A 15,650-nucleotide genomic window follows, 5' to 3' on the forward strand; every position below is an offset into this window, starting at 1 on the left:
AACACCTACTATGTGCCAGGCACGATTTTAGGATCTTGGGATATGTTAAATGCACAAAACTGACAAAATTCTTATATTTTTATGGAGCTGCCTTCTAACAGACCTCTGTGCCACCAAACTTTATATTTTACTAAGAGAAAGTATTATAAATTTACCTTATACATGATGCTTGTGGGCCTAACATGCTTTTTTATTTTTATTATTTATTTATTATTATTATTTATTAATATTTGGCTCTTTGCATGACTATAATATGTGAGAAAGAAAGCATACTCTGGCAAAAGGGTACTAAATGATGGTCCCTGAGAAGGAAAAAGAGAAGAAGTCAAGACCACATTTAAAACATTCATATGAGCTTCTATATAATCCAGAAAACAGTAACCAATTAAAAGAAAAATTGGAGCTTGAACTAAGCTCCCACTTTGAATGTAACCTGGTGTTGCCCCACCCATTTTGATGACCTCAGCCTGAATATGACTGATTCGCCACTTAGAAAGTAAGGTGAAAAACAGAAGTGTGAAGGAATGAGAGGAATATAATGACTCACAGCTGCTGTTGCCACCATGTGCCTCCTAAGTAATATCAAATTTGCTTATAACAAGAGCAGAGCTAGTCTCAGTTCATACACATCTCCTCTTATTCATGATCTTAGGAATATTATTTAAGGAAAACTATTATCTGCTTAATTAGCTAGACTCCTTTTTAAAAAGTTGTACATACAAAATTTGCTATTTTCCAGGCAAATTATTCAGTTGTGTCTGAATGCCAGCTGTCAAATTTATTAACATTTTTGGTATTCTATTTCAATTATGGCATTATGTTTTCACACAGAAAAGCTGTGGAAAAATTAAATAGAAAACCCTAAACATAATGCATATGGGGGATCTTTTTGGGGTGATGGAAATCTTCTAAAATTGGATTGTGTTGATGGTTGCACAATTCTGTAAATTTGCTAAATGTCATTCACTTGTACAGTTAAAACGGCGATCTTTATGATATGCAAAGCGCAGCTCAATATAAAAACCTTAGATATGACAATAAAGGATTGATTCCTAACTGCACTCAGTCTGGGCTTGCAGAACTGAACACCACAGTAAAAATCAAGCCTACTCTAAATGTTCCTGATTTGCAGGTTTTTAAAACACATATTTTTGGTAGAGAAAGTGATTGTCATAATGTCTCTTATAACTTTAGAATTTGTTTTAAAACTTACATTGTGTTTACAGTTCTCTGGGCAGTTCCAGGTAATTTTGCTACAGTGCAGTATTTCGGAAATTCCACTTGAATGCTCTGATTCATGGTGATCAGAACAAGTTCTTTAGAAAAAACTTGTACCAGGTCTGCAGTAAGGACCTAGGCCGTCAAGCTATGGAGTAGGTTATTTACTGCCAAGTCTTTTCCAGAAAAGTCTCCACTATTGCTGATTCATCAAAACCCAGGACCTCACACTGGGGCCACTATAAAGAGAGGTTTGCATCCCTCTAACTTGAAGTTGAGCTAAAGAGAAGCAAGCGAGCTCAAGTGACTAGGAATTTCATTTAGGATTGTTAGAATGATAAACACATGAATATGTCCTAAACTAACTAGTAAGCTGAATATTCTCTATTTTTTTCCTTATAAATGCATTAGAACTTTTGTGGTCAACACTTCATGCCAATAAAATCTCATTTGAGATAGTTGATTTAACATAACTCTTTTTTCAGTTTAAGTAAGGTTCATATCCTTAGTGAAAGGTGGCATTTCCAAGCTTCCGGCATTTGAGAATCTTCCCAGGTTTAAGATAAAGATAACAGTTGTGGTAAAAACTGACTTAGAACTGAGCAGAGCTAGTGTGTGTTGTTTTAAACCAAGAAGGTGCTCACAGATGGCTCAGAGAGAGATTTAGCAAGTCTGTGCTAATCACACTCATACATGGGAATATCTCCACTGAAAACAGCCAGATTTCACTGTGCTTCTCAAGTAACTTTCCTATGTAGTTAATAACAGGAATAAAGTAGTTAATGTATTTATTTAATAAAATACTTAATGCCTTAAAATAGTTCGTATTTCTTATTATTAGTTACAACTGAATATTTAATAAAACCACAATGAGAGTTCACGAGAGGTGGTTTCAATTCAAAGTATGTTGAAGACACAAAATATTTGCAAAGTTCAGCTTTGGCCAAATAAACTATCATGGTTCTTGATGGCTTTACTTCTAGACATTTTAAAATTTCTGTGCTAACCCCAAATAGATTAATTTATCATACCTAATAAATTATGTAAAATAAAAATACAGTGTATAAAAAGGTACCATCAGACATAAAAAGAGATTTATCTGTTCCATTGTAAACTATTTTTTACAATGTTTTACCACATCTGACACTTTATGTTAAATGTTCATTAACTATACAAATTTAATAACCTGTATTATTAAATATCATTGGCCAAAATATGACAAACACTAAGATTTATTTTAAAATCTCTTTCAGAATAGAGTACAAAATGTTTCAATGAGAGGTGATTCGGGAAAAAAAACTAAATTCAATTAACAAATATTTATTGATCAGTCATTATGAGCCGGCACGAGACTAAACTTTGAGCATACAGTATAGAATAAGACTAACATATTTTCCAGCTCTCACAGTGTTTACATTCTAGTTGGGAAATAGAAAATAAACAAATACATTAAGGAGGTAATTGCAGATTTGCAAGACTTCTATAGACAGAATTAGAAGAGTGATTTAATAGAAAATAATTGGATGAGGCATCTTTTAAACAAGGTGGTCAGAGAAGGCCCCAGAAGAGATGGCATTTAAACTGAGACCTGAAGGAAAAATGACAGAGGATCATTTTCTAAATTAGCTGCAAATTAACAAAATCATAGCAGAAAATATCTCCCAGCCCTAGTTGGCTCATACTATTAGTAGTAGAGCAGACAGCTGGTATGTGGGTTGTTCCAGAGAAAGAAGGCCATATTGGATAATATATTTCTGTATTTGTTTCTGACTTTTATTAATTAGTTAGATTAGATAATTACTTGGCTTATAGAATGAAATTTATATTTTTAAAACCTATAAATGACCCCAGTTTAACAAGAGAGACAAATTTTAACCGGAAGTATTAAGTTTAAATGGTAGGATACTATAATGTCAGCAATGACAAGTGTATGATAATTTAAGTAAGGAAACAAAAATGGAGTATTATGAGATTGAATAGAACTGACTTTTTGTTATTACTGAATGAAATATGTATGTGAACTTACAGAAAACTACAAACTAAGAATGAGCTACCAATGAAGATTTTAAAAAATGAAACTACAAATTTTTAATGCTGTTAGGCATTTATTATATTAATTGACAGAAGGAAAACAGGCAAATATTATCTTCATAAAACTTCCCTGAATTTTTATTATTCCATGAAAGTCTTAGTTATTGCAATGAGACATTCCAGTTTTTGTAACTGTCAAAGACCTTACTGATTACTCATCCCATAGCTACTCCCCACCTCACCCTTATTCTTACTAAAAGAACAGCAATTTTGTGCAGGAGTGCTTTTGGAAAAGCTGGGTCCTTTCTCAGCCACAAAGAGAGAATCATGATTTGTCTAAGCCAATCATGATAACCTCGTTCCCCCTACCAGTGATTAATTTGAGCAGTCATATGATACAGTTCTGACCAAGGATACTTGAAAAGGAACCAATGTTAAGGTGCACCATGCTTCTGGGAAGTCTTTCTTACAGCCTAAGAGAAAGACTCCACTCGAGAAATACAACTACCCCGTGTTGTATTTACTTTTGATGTCAGGATTTGGAGCTCATTAAAGGAGCCAGTTTACATGAGCCGAGAGGCTGAAACTAGCAGATTGGAAGGATGTAAAGATCCTGGGAGTATTTTGATGCTGTCACACCTATGGAATAGCCATCTGTGGAAATATCCAACATCTGGACTTCTTGTTATATGAGAATATGAAACTGCTTATTTTAATTTTAGCCTCCTTTAGGTAAGTTTTAGTCATGTGAAGGTGCATGGATCCTTATTCAGTGACTAGCTCCTGGTCTCAGATATTATTCAATGGATTAACTGAACATACTCTCTTGCAATCCAAATATGCAGTAGATTTGGTGTTTCAGGATAGATAGGTCAAACTACCTTTCCCAGTAATTAGATGAGTTTTTCACAATGCCCTGTTCTTTGTGTACATAACTACAAGTTGTTATCATTATACCACTGGTCCTTAAAATCTTCCAGAGAAAATGTTATTTAGTAGTTATCTCCTTTGAAAGACTAAGTTGAAATTTACCAAGCAAGGTGTTATCTAAGATACTGGTCCTCAAACTTTTGGTCTTGGGAACCCTTTAAATTCTTACAAGTTAGTGAAGAAAATTAGTTCAAAACAAAAAGCTAAAACAAAAATTATTAAGGACCCCACAAACCTTATGTGGATTATATCTATCAATATTTACTGTATTAAAATTAAAATAAAATAAAAATCTATATATATATATTCCTTTAAAATAGCAACCATCTATTGCATATTGACATAAAATATGTATTTTTTAAATTCCTGTATTTTCCCACAACTGATTTCTTTGAAAATCTCTATAAATTTTTGCCTAATATGAGGTGAGTGGATTCTCATGTCTGCTCTACATTGTTTGTTACAGTATGTTGTCTTGGTTGAAGTACATGGAGAAAATACAGTGTCAAACAGATGAGTTTGGAAAAAGAAGGATTTTGTGGACCTCTTAACTGGAGATTCCCTCAGAATTTCTACACACTTCTTAAATCACTGATCTAAGATACCATAGTCAAACTACAATGATAAGACTTTGAAAAGTCATACTGATTTGTTTTTTATCATCAGCTAGTTACAAGATAATACTGACAGATTAGGAGAGTTAGATCTAATTCTCCAGCTTCTCAGGAAAATTTCACTTTCCATAATCAAAGTGAATATAGCAGGCTCATTGTATTAGCCAACCAAATGTTTCTTACCTCTAAAGCTTTATTAAAGCAAATTTAGAAGACTGAAAGGAGAAGATATGAGCTCAGAATTACTTGTGGGATGCTGTATCTGGTAGGTAGTATTATCCAGTAATTCTGGGGTATTCATCCTGAGTACATGGTAGGATTTCACTGTCTGCTCCTTGAAGTTAGATATGACCATGTGACTTTAGTCAATGAAATATGAGTGGAAGTGATGTGTCTCATTTCTGAACAGAAACCTTAAGAACCAGTGGGCAATTTGTCATGTTCTCTTCCTCCTTGAGGGAAGAGATTCCATTGGCCTGAAAATGGAAGATAGGGAACAGAGGTTCCTGCTCACTCGAAGTAAAACTTTGTTGTTTTAAACAGTGAGATTTTGGAGTTGTTATTGTGGTATAACTCAGCCTGTACTTTATGATTCACCTTACTTTATGATCTATTAATGAAGAGTTCCATGGAAGCAATGATATAATAAAAAATTATCTTCATAATTTCAACCAGTTAGAAGATCAGATAGTGATTATATTGTTTTTGACCAAAGATTTATAGGGAAAGAAATGTATTGAATTTGCTCTTTGTAGCAATTTATAATGCTCAAAACAGTACGAAAGAGATGAATTTCTAATGTTGTTGTAGGTAACATTTTGAAATTGTTTTTCTAACAAGAAACTTTGTTTTTCTAAAAATGTTCATCAATTGAAACTATGTGAAGACTGCTAGGTTCTAGGAAGATACATTGATGGCCTCCACCCTCATGGAGTGAACCAACTCCCAAAAATGTCATTGGAGTTAGAAGTCTAAGTGAGACCTTAGTTCCCACCTTTTTTTTTCTCTTGAAAAACCATCTGTTTTGTGATATATAATAGAAACTCAAATTCACTGTGACTTACACAAAATAAAAGTTAATTTTTCTCTCATCTAAAGTAGTCTACCAGGTTGACATTCTAGGGTTGGTATTACAGCTCTTTTTTAATCAGGTTCTTCTGTCTCTCTTTTTCACCATCCCTAGGGTATGGAACTTGCCTGTGTTGCCCAAGATAACTGCTAGAGATCTAGGCATCACATTTATACTCCAGATGATAATATAGTAGCAGAAAAAAAGAAAGGTAAAAGGACCTGTGCCTGATGTCTTTTAAGGAGATGTCTTGGAAGTTGCCATATTACTTTTCTGTTTGGTCTCCTTTGTTAGAATTTAGCAATTTAGCCACACCTAGCTGCAAGGGAAGCTGTCAAATATTGCCTTCTTGTGAGCAAACTTATTCCTACCTAAAAATCAGGGTAGTCATTACCAAGGAAGAATCAAAGAATGAATATTGGAGTGGCAAATAGCAGATTCTGCCACACTGTTTTACAGAAGATATTACTTAAAACTACTTGCAAGAAGTTTTACTGGAACAATAATTTTAAAAAATTGGTTCCCTACCTTCATACTTACAGACTTAGTGGAATCTGGGAGTCTAGAGCTATTTTCTTTTGTTCATAGCACTGAGCCTAGTTTGAGCAAGTTTTCTCAAGCACTGAGCAAGGTTTCTTTAAGTTTGGAAATATGAGATAATGGGATAAATTGATCTACTGTGGTCACCTGAATCATCTCATGCCACCAGAGAAGATTATATTTGAGAGGCGATCTTTTGGCGATGGCACTTTTTTAAACTTTTAATATTGTATAATTTCAAACTTATGAAAAGATTACAAAGTCTTCTATATGCCATTTGCCCAGGTTCACCAATTATTAAACATTTTGCCCTGCTTTATTTGTTGTCCTATCTCTATATATACACATACATATTTTTTGCAACTATTTGAGAGTAAGTTGCTGACATCGTGCCCCTTTATCCCTAAATATTTCAGTATGTTTATGCCAAAATCGACAACAATCTCTTTCATAACCACAACATAATTGATAAAATCAGGAAATTCTACATTGATACAATAACTATTATCTAATCCCCCTAGTCAGTATTAAAATATCATCAATTGCTCCAATAATGTCTTTTATACCTTTTTTTTTTTTCCTAGCCCAGGATTCAATCCAGGATCATGCATTGAATTTAGTTGGCATGTTTCTTTAGTTTCCCTTTGTCTATGACAGCTTCTCAGCCTTTCTTTGTCTTATATAACCTTAGCATTTTTAAGAGTACTGCCCAATTATTTTGTAGAATATTCCACAACTTGAGTAAATCCAATTTTTTTCACGATTAATTCAAGTTATGCAAATTTGGGAGGAATAAGTCAGCTGTGACATTGTATCTTTTTCAATGCGTCCCAACAGGTGGCACATACTGTGGCTTTGTCCTACTATTGTGATATGAACTTTATTCACTTGCTTAAGTTAGTGTCTGTCAAGTTTCTCCATTGTGAAGTTATTTTCCCTTGTTAATTAATAAGTAGTTATAGGAAAATACTTTGAGACTTTATAGCTACCTTGTTTCTCATTAAACTTTTACCACTAGTTTTAGCATCCATTGATGATTCTTGCCTAAATTTATTACTATGATGATTGTTTCAAAATTATGACTTTCTAGCTCCATCATTCCTCCTGAATGCATTAGCTGGCATTCTAGGTCTTAGTATTTTGATTTGCAAAAATACAGCAATCCTATCATTCAGAATTCTGTCTGATATTTAAATCTATGGGTGTGGAAAAGAATAAAGCAACCTGTAGTATTTGTAAATGAAGCTCTTGAAATTCTGTCTTTGACAGCAACATAATTTGAGGGTTTTTTTTTAATAGAAAACTGAGGTGTGTCCTAGACATATTACAATAAAGATTTGGAAGAGGCCAGGCACTGTGGCTCATGCCTGTAATCCCAGTACTTTGGAAGGCCGAGGTGGGTGAATCAACTGAGGTCAGCAGTTTGAGACCAGTCTGGCTAACATGACAAAACCCCATCTCTACTAAAAATACAAAAATTAGCCAGACGTGGTGGCATGTATCTGTAGTCCCAGCAACTCAGGAGGCTGAGGCAGGAGAATTTCTTGAACCTGGGAGGTGGAAGTTGCAGTGAGCCGAGATCGCGCCACTGCACTCCAGCTTGGGCAGCAGAGCAAGATGCCGTTTCAAAAAAAAAAAAAATTATTTTAGATAAAGAAACTGAGGCACTGAGGGAAGTTAAATAACTTGTCCAAGATTGCTTAAGGGATAGGTAATCACAGAGCTTAAGTTTGGACTCAAGCCATTCAATTCCAGGGACTGTGCTCTGTAACTTACTGTGTTATAAATAATCAGTGGCTAGAGTGGAGCACTAGAAGTACATACTAGATCACACAGCATCTAGGTGGCTGGTCTATGAAAAACAGGGCTCCTTTTCTGGGCTGGAGTTTATGGTCATGTTTTCATCCAGTTCCCAGAGCAGATTATCAGGAGCAAGGCTGGTCTCACTTCTGCCAGACCCTGAAGTTGTATTTGTAAGTGATAGCTAAGAAAAGTTGTATTAAAATAGATACCTAGATATTAAAAATTCTGGAATTTATATACCCATTGATTATTTGCAGTCTATCTAAAATTTTTGGAGTATAAGATACTTCCTTGTACTATATATTTAAAACTCCCTTCATTTCAATATGGTGCCTGACCCATACCTCAGCTGTTTCTATTCTCAAATCCAGAATTTGTCAGGGTTGACCTTTCCAATCTTCAGCTGTGATCGGGAAAGGGCATTTACCTGGTGTATGTGCTGGGGAGGAAGAGTCTAACTGCTGCAAATACAGATTTTCAGCTAATTCTGTTTTCAGCATCTCTACACTTTCTCATCTTCAACAGTACTGGGTGGCTCCAATCCCTAAGCCTTCCCAGGGCTCTGCAGCATGAATCAGCTTGTTTCTGGCTGTTTCCATCTCCCACTGCTGGTTTAGGTATCAGCTTTCTTCAGACTGATGAGTCAGTAGCTGGTCCTCCATCCACTCCTCTTCTCTTTGACCTTGAACACGTATGCCTCTTTGTTGTTGTTGTTCCTTTACCATCATCTGAGCAGGATTCATGAGAGACCTGAGGCAAATGCATGGGTTCAATCCACATTTCCAGAATATCTCTTTAATCATGTGACTGAAGTTCAGTTGGACTGAAGCAAACACAAAAAATCTCTAGGTCAGTATAAAATCAGAAATGTGTACTCTTATTCTGATAGACTATTACTGATAAACTGCTGAGGTAGAAGCTAGAGGGATTTTTTTTTTCTTAATGTTAATTCTAGCAAGATGGTGTCAGAGCTGGTTTCTATTGACAATTCTACTGACAAATGTGCCATAAGATTACTTCTCAACCTTTGCCCTGGTAGTCGCCCTGTCTTCTTATTTAATAATTGTTATATCAGAGTCTGGCTTAAGGAAAAGATAATTTATTGGGATAATATCAGGGGCTCATAGACTCAATGGGAGGCTAGAATTCAAGCTATGGAATGACAAGAACACAGAAACTCAAAATGGCTGGTACGGAAACAGGAAACAAAGACTGTGTCCTGGAACAGCTTGGTCAAAATGCCGCTGCCAAGGTCACCACTGTATAAGATTGACTACCAAATTGCTCCCGTCCTTTGCTATATACTCTTGAGAGACACTCAAGGTCGGAGGATGTCCTCTCCCTGTCCTAAGCTACTATAAGGGGATGTTATTAAGTTGTGCACTACTGTGGGAAACTGGACTTGATCCTGCCAGGACCTTCTGATGCGTGTGTAACTTACCTCTCAGACTTATTCACTCACCAATAAGGTGAGCTTAGGTCAGGCTGAGGATGAATCTCTACCCTTGGGTTTCAGCTTCTGAGCAATGAGACATCAGAGCCAGGAATTCCTAGCCCCCTAAAAATCCCCATAAAGAGATCAGGGTGCTTTTGGGAAGGGGGATGTGCATCAGACACCTGCTTCACATCCTTCCAGCCTCAGCACTGTTGGCAGCCTTGGCTTTGGCAAACAGTACTGCGTAAGATTCAGATGGTTTCACACTGACAGCACCTTGCCTCCAGCATGCTCTGAGCATCTTTTGCTCTCCGCCTGGGGGAAGCTGTTTTAACACCATGGAAGACAACTCAGCATGCTCCAAGCACAGCCCTGAAGTCAGGGGAGTCAGTGCCTTCTGGGGCCTCCTCAACCAGTGGGTGATGGATAAATATTTCTCCCTGTTGAGTTGTCTATCCTTCAGTAGAAATTCTAAAACAGCCTCTGCATGCTTCAGCAGATGCTGTTTGGATCAAGCCCTAGCTGCCCACTGTGGAGAATAACTTGGTATAAGATCCTTGTGGTAGTTTTTCTCCTTCCTTCTTTTATAATTCTGGTCCCTTTCTCTTGCTTCCTATGATCACATGCTCTGTTTCAGAGAAAACCCAGGCTAAGACAGACTAAATGTTTAGGAGACCAAATAAAATCTGATCAGGGATCACGTCCATGAAATCAGTGAGCAACATTTATGTGGGTCCTGTTTATTCTAATCTTAAATATTATAAACATAATACAATGTAGCCAAGATATCAATAACTGGTGTCCCATCTCAAAGGAGCGTGGACAGTTCAGTCTTCCCAAGTACAGATGTTGGACCTTTCTACCATCTCACTACCTTACTAGGTATCCAGGATGTAACTCCGCTTGGGCCCAGAGGCATCTTAAGTGCAGTGAGGTATAACCAGTAGATAATCAGAAGGAATCTCATAACAGTATTTCTTACCAACATGTCCCGTCTACTGTGTACTCACTGGGTATGATGCTGGAGACCCTAGAGTGAAGTTCTTGGGAATTAAAAGTAAAATCCACTGGGTTTTAGTCATGACAAGCTAAGCTATGCTGCAGTAACAAGCCCACTCACTGGCTTTACGCAATAAAAGTTTATTTCTCACTTAGACGAAATCCAATGCAAATGTTCCTCATCAGGCAGCTTTCCAGCGCAGGTGTCTTCCAAGTGAAAGGGAAAGCAGGATCAAACATAGATAATTTCTTATGTTCCAGGCCGGGAAGTAGCCTTCATTATTTCCACTCACATCTAATGAGCCAGAACCAGTCATATCACCCCACCCAGATCCTTGGGACTAGAGACTCTGTGTGAGCCCAGGAGGAAATCTCTGGTAGAATGCTTTTGTTTAGTGAGGGCTGGACCATCATAGAAGAGGACTCCTGTCTCTCCTCTGGCCCACTCTCTTAGGACTGGGCATTTTTCCTTATTGGGCTGATCCCCCAGGTCAGTTCCCCAGGCTTCTGGGGTCCCATCTACTGTCGCTTATCTTTTGCTCCTTTGCTCTTCAGTCTTCCCCATCCCCACAATCTCATCCTTCTCCACGCCCTGTGTTCTCTCACAACAGACTTCAATAGCTCATTAAATCTAGAGCCTAGATTAAAAGTTGCAGAAATAGCCAACTCCCTTTCTTCAAGGGCATGAAGGGCTCAGTCTTTGAACTCACCAAGGGAGTAAAGGGAAATTATTATATTCCATCCTTCTAATTTAGCAAAGAAAGGAGAAAGAATAAAACAGTTTTCATTCTGAAAAGGACCGAATATTTGTATTCTACTATGATTGTTTAATGTTCCTCCTTTCCCATTCCTCACCGTCTCTCACTTGGTCTTGTCCTGAGTCTTCCCCTCCACCCTACAGGTATTGTTATCTTATAAAATGAAATCTGACCAAGGCATTCCACAGTTTAGGAACCTATAATAGTTTCCAATAATCCTAAAGATATATTATTTTTAATGTATCTCAAAACACTCAACAAGATATCTGTGGTAGACAGAATAATGCCTCCTCACACCATGCCTTCCATCAATCCAGAGCAGGGTATCCACATCCTAATCTCCAGAACCTATAAATATGTTACCAGACATGATAAAATGGACTTTGCAGATGTGACTAAGAACCCTGAAATGGGAGATGATTCTGGATTATTTGGATGAACCAATGAAATCACAAGAGTTCTTATAAGAGGGAGCAAGAGGATAAAAGTCAGTAGAAAGAGATGTGATAACAGAAGCAAGAGCTTGGAGTGATGTGAGGAAGGGGCCGTGAGCCAAGAAATGCAGCCAGCCCCTAGAACCTGAAGGAGGTAAGGAATGGATTCTCCCCTGCAGTCCCCAAAGGGACCAGCCCTGCTGATAACTTAATGTTACCCCATAAGACTTATTTTAGACTTCTGACTTCTAGAATTGTAAGAGAATAAAGTTATGTTATTTTGAGCCAGTAAATTTATGGTACTTTGTCACAGCAGTCATAGAAAGGTCACATAGTACCCAACCTCTTTCCATCCTGGTTTCAGGCTACTTTTCCAACATCATCTCCAATCTCTCTCCCCTCTATATCTTCCAACTACTGTAGAAGAATCACTGTTTATCAAATATCTTGAAACTCTGCCTTTGTTACTCCCCTACTCCCACTCTAATTCACCTAATTACTCCCTGGTTAAACCTCTAATCAGGCTCCAAGGCTCAGCTCAAAACTCCCTTTGCTCAGGACAGCCCAGCCTATTTTTTCTCTTTCGTTGTTTCCACACCACTGTGAATATACCTAATCATTAATTTAGGTCGTTCTCCTTGCCAGAGCCTGAACTCATCTCCAGAAGAGATCATTTAGGTACTTTCAGTTTTGAAATCAGTGCCTAAACTACAAACTGTATTAATAAATGTTTGTTGAGGGGAATTCAGTTTTATACACTTGTCCATGGGAAATGTTTTAGATGAAAAAAAAAAACCCATTTCGATGTGATAAGGAGAGAATTTTCCAGTGATATGGACTTCAAGTTCTGGTCAATGTTAGACAGTCTTCTTACCAATACTACCTTCCCTCATTTTAAAATTATCATAGAATCAATAATAATAATGTGTATTTTTTTATGCTACTAAGAAAGCATAAAAGTCCATTTTTATGCTACTAAGAAAGACATACCCAAGACTGGGCAATTTATAAAAGAAAGAAGTTTATTAGACTTATAGTTCCACATGGCTGGGAGGCCTCATAATCATGGCAGAAGGGAAGGAGGAGCAAGTCACATCTTACATGGATGGCAGCAGGCAAAAAAGAGAGCTTGTACAGAGAAACTTCCATTTTTAAAACCATCATATCTCGTGAGACTCATTCACTATCATGAGAACAGCATGGGAAAGACCTGACCCCATAATTCATTCATCTTCTACCAGGTTCCTCCCACAACACATAGGAATATGGGAGCCACAAGATGAGATTTGGGTGGGGACACAGAGCTAAATCTTATCATTCTGCCCCTGGCCCCTCCCAAATTTCCTGTCTTCGCATTTCAAAACCAATCATGCCTTCCTAATAGTCCCCCAAAGTCTCAACTCATTTCAGCATTTACTCAAAAGTCCACAGTCAAAGGTTTCATGCAAGACAAGGAAGTCCATTCTCCCTATGAGCCTATAAAATCAAAAGCAAGTTAGTTCCTTCCTAGATACACTGGGAGTACAGGCATTGGATAAATACAGTCATTCCAAATGGGAGAAATTGGCCAAAACAAAGGGGCTACAGGTCTCATGCAAGTCAGAAACCCAGCAGGGCAGTCAAATCTTAAAACTCCAAAATGATCTCCTTTGACTCCAGGTCTCATATCTAGGTCACACTGATGGAAGAGGTAGGTTTCCACAGTCTTGGGCAGCACCACCCCTGTGGCCTTGCAGGGTGCAGTCACCCTTCTGGATGCCTTCACAGGCTGATTTTGAGTGTTGTGGCTTTTCCAGGTGCACAGGGCAAGCTGACAGTGGATCTACCATTCTGGGGTCTGGAGGACAGTGGCCCTCTTCTCATAGCTCCCCCAGGCGGTGCCCCAGTAGGGACCCTGCATGGGGGTCCCCACCCCACATTTCCCTTCTGCATTGCCCTAGAAGAGGTTCTCCATGAGGACCCTGCCCATGCAGCAAACTTCTGCCTGGGTATCCAGGTGTTTCCATACGTCTTCTGAAATCTAGGCAGTTCCCAAACCTCAGTTCTTAACTTCTGTGCACTCGCAAGCTCAACACCAAATGGAAGCTGCCAAGACTTGAGGCTTGCACCCTCTGAAGCCACAGCCTGAGCTCCATGTTGGCCCCTTTCAGCCACAGCTGGAGTGGTTGGAATGCAGGGCACCAAAGTCCTTAGGCTGTACACAGCACAGGTACCCTGGACCCAACCCAGGAAACCACTTTTTTCTCCTAGGCCTCCAGGCCTCTGATGGGAGGGTCTGCTGCAAAGGTCTCTGACATGCCCTGAAGACATTTTCCCCATTGTCTTGGTGATTAACATTCGGCTCCTCATTACTTATGCAAATTTCTGCAACTGGCTTGAATTTCTCCCCTAAAAATGGGATTTTCTTTTCTATTGCATTGTCAGGCTGCAAATTTTCCAAACTTTTATACCTTGTTTCCCTTTTGAAAACTGAATGCCTTTAACAGCACCCAAGTCATCTCTTGAATACTTTTCTGCTTGGAAATTTCTTCTGCCAGATGCCCTAAATCATCTCTCTCAAGTTCAAAGTTCCACAAATCTCTAGGGCAGGGGCAAAATGCTGCCAGTCTCTTTGCTAAAACATTACAAGAGTCACCTTTGCTCCAGTTCCCAACAAGTTCCTCATCTCCATCCGATACCACCTCAGCCTGGATTTAATTGTCCATATCATTATCAGAATTTTGGTCAAAGCCATTCAACAGGTCTCTAGGAAGTTCCAAACTTTCCCACGTCTTCCTGTCTTCTTCTGAGCCCTCCAAACTGTTCCAGCCTCTGCCTGTTACCCAGTTCCAAAGTCGCTTCCACATTTTTGGGTATCTTTTCAGTGGTACCCCACTCTACTGGTACCAGTTTATTGTATTAGTTCATTTTTATGCTGCTGATAAAGACATACCTGAGACTGGACAATTTACAACAACAGAAAGAGGCTTATTGGACTTACAGTTCCACATGGCTGGAGAGGCCTCACAATATTGGCGAAAGGCAAGGAGGAGCAACTGACATCTTACATGGATGGCAGCAGGCAAAAAAAGAGGGCTTGTGCAGAAAAACTCCCATTTTTAAAACCATCATGTCTCATGAGACCTGCTCACTATCAACGAGAACAGCACAGGAAAGACACACACCCATAATTCAATCATCTTCCGCCAGGTGCCTCCCACAACACTTGGGAATTATACGAGCTATGAGATGAGATGTGGGTGAAGACACAGAGCCAAACTATATCATAATGTATTGGATAAAATCATTTAATTAATCTGGATTAAATTTAGACATCTATTTTAAGGTAATAAATACTTTTTACATATAGTTTTTATGACATCTACAACATCACATTTAAATGTGAAAGTATGCAAGGTCTTCAGGGCAATAATCATAGCAAAGTTTCATGTAATGAAGTTAGCTAATTTCTTTGAGTGAACATTTTAAGCACTTAAAGCCCTTCTGAAATTTAAACATGTCAACTCTAATTGAAAGATAAGTTTCTGTATAGGCATTATGCAAAGATATAGGCTTATAACATCAAACCATGAGGTTATATTATCTAGACACAGCTGCTAAGGAACTGATCTTGGGCAAAAATTTCCAAACCTGTGACTTAAAAAAAAGAACCCTAAAATTTTATGCAATACAACTCAGAAGAATATTTGGAGCTTCCATAGTGTTATCCCTTCCTTTGATTAAACAAGACAGGCAAATTTGGTAACATGCTCCTGTAGCAATCTGATGCTTTAAAAATTTACAGGAATAGCAAGAAACATTTCACAATCTCAAATTCAT

Source organism: Macaca nemestrina, chromosome 5 (genome assembly GCF_043159975.1).
Source record: "Macaca nemestrina isolate mMacNem1 chromosome 5, mMacNem.hap1, whole genome shotgun sequence".
NCBI lineage: Eukaryota > Metazoa > Chordata > Mammalia > Primates > Cercopithecidae > Macaca > Macaca nemestrina.